At 49.1% G+C, this 5,228-nt stretch overlaps 1 pseudogene; it reads left to right on the forward strand.

The window, feature by feature from the left end:
• The first annotated feature begins 3,296 nt into the window (after positions 1–3,296).
• On the forward strand, positions 3,297–3,434 carry LOC148090717 (U2 spliceosomal RNA; annotated as a pseudogene).
• The last annotated feature ends 1,794 nt before the right edge of the window (positions 3,435–5,228 follow it).

Here is a 5,228-nt window from a genome sequence, read left to right on the forward strand (position 1 = left end):
CTGGATGGATGGATGGATGGATGGATGGATGGATGGATGGATGGATGGATGGATGGATGAGTGGATGGATGGATGGATGGATGGATGGATGGATGGATGGATGGATGGATGAGTGAATGATCACTGATGGAATGTGGCTGGCTTTTCCACATCGTCCCACAGCTGGGATACTTAAGGTTGATTGTGGCAACTCCTTTTATTTTTATTTTATTATTATTATTTTTTAATCCTCAGCCAAGGATATTTTTTCCATTGCTTTTCAGAGAGAGTGGAAAGGGGAGAGAGAAAGAGAGACACATCGATTGGTTGCCTCCCACACGTGCCCCAACCAGGACCAGGGGTTGTGCCTGCAACCGAGGTGCATGCCCTTGACCAGAATCGAACCCAGGACCCTTCGGTCCATGGGCCAATGCTCTAACCACTGAGCAAAACTGGCTAGGGTGTGGCAACTCCTTTTAAACTACTGGTCTTTTTCTTTAATAAAATCCTGGAAACCTTGATTTAATATTCTACTTTAGTACTTCCTAATTCCAGGCTTTAGTTTTCATCAAATGCGTGTTTACCATTGCACTCTTGAAGAGTCTTTACAAACCATCTTTTCAAAAACCTTAGTTGATGTCAGAGTGGGAGAAGAAATTCATTCTAAAGAGATTTGCAGAGTAATTGATGTTTCCACTGTTTCTGGTTATACTTGAAATATTTCAATTCTTGGTATCCGGGCAAAGATGTTGAGTTTATCCTTCCCTTTAACTTTCTAAAACCTGTGATAAAGTGAAGCTGCTGGCCCAGGTTTGGAGACCACTGGGAAACAGCCCCGCCTGGCGCCCGGGGCTCTCCAGCTTCCTATCCAGTTGCTCTCTTCATCTCAGACTCTGACGGGTTATGGTCCTGCTGACACAATGCTGCTTTTCACTGTCTTGCTGCTGCAGGTACTGTTTTGTCTGCCCAGACACCCAGCCAAGGACTGCTTATCCTCCCTAACCTGGCCCAGGCATCGTCTTCTCTGGGGAGAGGCCCCTAAGCCTCCCTCTCCACTGTGTCAGGAAGCCAGTGCTGTGTAACAAAGCACCCCCAAGCCCGGGGCTTAAAACAGCAACTGTATTTTCACTGTTCTTTGTGTCAGCCAGCTCCGCTGGTCATGACTCCTGCCTGTGTCTGCAGGCAGGCTGGCCGGCCTAGGGTGTCCTCACCCACGTTTGGCATTGCTTGCTTTCTACCGAGGGGATGAGGGTGACTCTACCACGTATCCCATCACCCAGCAGGCCAGCCTGGGTGTGTTCTCAAGGCCAGGGCACATTGCAGAGGACATGGGTCTGGGAAGAGGAGGGAAGGGTGAGGGGAACGGGCCGTATTTATGATCAGTCCGCCTTTGATAGAACTGCCTGCTCTGTGGTATTGTTGCATTTGGATGTATTTACATGGTGACACTTTAACTTGTGAATCCCAAAACTGCAAATGTGTCCTGGGCCTTGCCTTAATCTCAGCTGGCATCAGAGTTATCAGTCAGTTTGCTTGAGATGTGTTGACTGTCTATGCTCCAAGTGCAGTGACAAGGACAGGTTGGTACTTGAGAGTGGGGGTTACCCAGAAGGGATGTCTTGACTGTCTGTGTTCCAAGTGCAGTGGAGAGTGGGGGGAGCGGGAGTTCAGGAGGGGACATGCCACACAGAATCTCAGGTGGGTGTCCTGAAGGCAGGTGCCAGCCGTCAGCTGCTACAAGGCTGGTCCCAGACCCGGAGGAAGCCCCATTGCCCCTTTCACCCTTCCCAATGCCCTTGCCTTCAGCTGGGCGTGGGAGGTCTCACCAGCCGTTACCCACAGTGTCAGCAATGCAGTCCCAGAGGACTGCTCCCGCCCTGCCCACACACCCGGATGTTGACAGGGGCATGGCTCCAGCGCCAGCTTGAATGATGGTCTCATCACTTTTAATATATGACCGTGGAGCATGGGCAGGCCAGGGTGGTGACATCACTCTGTTGCAATCCTGGGTCAGTCTTGCCGCCTTTCTGTGCATCTCTGAACAACTGAAATGAGTCTCCTCGTTGGATGCCTGTCTGGGAGTCTCCAGGGTGCTCAAATGCCCATCCTGTGACGTGGCCAGGAGAACCATGGCATGGAAGCCAGAGATCTTGGGTTCAAGATTCCACCCCGGCTTTGCTGTGTGATCGTGGACCAGCAGCTTCAGTTGTCCAGGCCTGAGTTTTCTTATTTGTGTGATGGTGGGGCAGCCGCTGAGGCTGTAACGGGATGGTGAGGATGACCTGGGATCTTCTCTTGGAGCTGCCAGAGTTTGTAACCTGCACAAAGGTGCTAGGACAAGGGATCGTGAGAGCTGAAATTCCCCCCTCACTGTCATCAAGCTTGGTGCCCTGGCAGGGGCTGTGGCTGCTTCAGGGAAGGGAAACCTTTCTCTTGGCCTAAGAGGGGGCACCTTTTCCAGGTGCTCAGAAAGGTGCCTGTGAAGCCGTCTGGTCCTGTGCTTTCTCAAGATGGACCTGGCTCACTGCCAGCAGGCAAAGCTTTTCCCCCTTAGAATAATTGTGACTTTGAGTTTGTCACTGTTGTAGCAGATCTTTAAATCTTCAATCTGTAAATGGTAGGAGAACGTCATCCTTGGGTCACAGAGTACGATGATGGAGACGTGTTTGAGTGTTTACTTCCCTCCCACCTGATTTTACCTTGGAGAATACCTGTGGGTAGGGAGTTCTGTCTTCTCAATTATGAGACTTTGTTGAGTTTCTCTACCCTTCTGTGGAGAGCCAGCAGGCCAATAACCCCTGAGGCCCACCCACATGGTCCTGGCAACTGCACACCTTCCCCTGCAGAGGCCTCAGCACTGTTGCTCTGCCCAGCTGTTCCCTGGAACTCCTCATGAGAGGGCCATTCTGAGCTCAGTCATGAACTGTCCCCACCTGAGTGCCTATCTATCTCCGCACATGAGGACATCAGCAGTTCCTACCTCGCATTTCTTGCCCAATGCAGAGGTGGGATAGTCCCAAGAGACAGTGGGTATCAACCACACTTCACACCGCGGGGGGTGACCCCAGCATGGACAGAACCTCCCTTGGGGCCAGGGCATGGCTGGATTCTGTCCACCCATGTACAAGGAGGTCATTGGGCAGCATCCCTCCCTGGAATGAGTGTGCACCAATGACATCACACAGCATCGGGTGACCAGGCAGGAACACCGTCCTCTGGATAGGCGTGTGCAGAGGGTTCAGTTCAGCTTTGACCTAAATTTTTAGGCACCAGATTAGGAAATGCCAAACCAAGCAAGTTTCATTTTAGGATTTATTATCGCTTCTCGGCCTTTTGGCTAAGATCAAGTGTAGCATTTTAGGATTTATGTTAAAGAAAAAGAAAGCAAAAGTGAAAAGAATCTTTTAAGAATCAAAATGTTTTCCCAGAAATTCCTCTGGACTAGGAGACAAGCAGTGAAGGTGACAATGACAGCATTTATAGTGTTTTGAATGTCTACTATCTCTACTATCTCCCAGGCTCCATGACCAGCATTTGCCTTCACTGTCTCACTTAGCTCTCCCAACAGCTGCGAGGATTTTTTATCTCATTTGGATGAGATAAAAGAGACCTGAAGAAGTTAAGCAACTGGGCCAAGGACACATAGCTGCTCCACGTGTGTGTGTGTGTGTGTGTGTGTGTGTGTGTGTGTGTGTGTGTGTGTGTGTGTGTGTGTGTGTGAGTGATGGGGGAGGTCTGGTGTTTGATCTCAGGTCTCTGCTTTGCCTCTGACTCATTGTCTGTTGTGGGTAAGTGACTCTCCTTGGACCTCTAGGATCCCCTCTGGAGAATGAATCAGTTGGACTCCAAGATCTCTTTTTAGCTCTAAAGTACTCTGATCCCTATGGCTTGCATCTTGCTGAAGAAAACGGTGCCTTTTTGGTGCCATTTTTGTAGATGATGTTGCTGCCCAGCCACAGCACGTGTGCTGAGGGCTGGAAGACTCTTTTTAAGACATAATTGTCATTGGGTGGAAAGAGCTCTAGAACAGGGGACGGGAGCCCTAAGGGTTTTTTTCCAGCTTTGACACCAGGTAGCTGTGTGACCTCAAGCAGGTTGGTTCTTCTGAGCCTCAGTGTCCCCACTGTGAAATTAGGTTGGACTGGGTTGTCTCCAGGCCCCTTCGAGCCCTGACCCCCTGAGGAGGCTATTGGTCCTTTCACCGGTTGCTGCAGACATCTGAGGGCAGAGTCCCAGGCAGGATTAGACTCGCTCAAAGCACCTGTGTCTTTTTCCTAGTGGATTCCTTCACATCAGGTGAACATTTTAAAACTTCGGGAAAGACTGACATCTGAGCAAATGTATAAAACTAAGATCTTCCCTCCTTGGCCGATAGCAAACTGAGACGTAGTTCTTGTTGTAGGACCTAAACCAGGTGATGTGCAAAAGAGCCCATAGGAGAGGTTGTGATGTTGCTTTTGTTGGTGGTGTTGGTGTAAGAAACATTCAAATTCTCCTGTAGAGAATTCGTAGGGAATTTTTATAAGAGTTTATTTCAGCCAAACTGATAACAGTTGCCAGGGAGCAAGGTCTCAAATGCTCTGAAGAATAATAGTTTTGCAGTTTCTTTTATGCATTTTTTTTTTTTTTTGGTGCAAAATTAAGGAAGATTCCATGGTGATGGGAGAAAGCAAGACTGGGATTGGATTACAGGATAGTTAACAAAAATACGTGCTCTCTTCAGGGTGGGTATGCTTATTTCAAAGGTTGTGTTAACCTAGATGCACAGAAACAATGGACAGGGCTTGCATGAGGCAAAGATAAACCTTTTCCTAAAAAACTTATGTGCCCGGGACGTGACCACCCACTATGACCTGCCCAATTAGGAATTTATGATCAGATCACCCTGTGAGGTTACTTTTTGTCACTGAACTTATCAGTTTTATTACAGAATCCCTTTTCATTCACATTGGAAAGGTTTTAGCTCATCCCTGGCATGCGAGGTAGCCCAGGCCTGAATTTCCAAGAGAAAATGCTAGGGCCGGGTCCTATGGCTAAGGACACAGCCGTCATTGCTGTCCTGAATACTTAAGTTTTTCCCTTTGTGCGTTCAGCCAGCATGGGGCCCCCATTTCTGTGTCCACACCCCCCTCCCCCCCCCCCCCTCCCAGCTCCAGCAAGCACTTGAAAACAGCTCAGAGAGCAAGCCTTGTGCACCAATAAAATCAGCAGAGGCTTAGAGATCCTATTGGCCTAGGAGAAACTGGTCT

Source organism: Miniopterus natalensis, chromosome 22 (assembly GCF_054644295.1).
Source record: "Miniopterus natalensis isolate mMinNat1 chromosome 22, mMinNat1.hap1, whole genome shotgun sequence".
NCBI lineage: Eukaryota > Metazoa > Chordata > Mammalia > Chiroptera > Miniopteridae > Miniopterus > Miniopterus natalensis.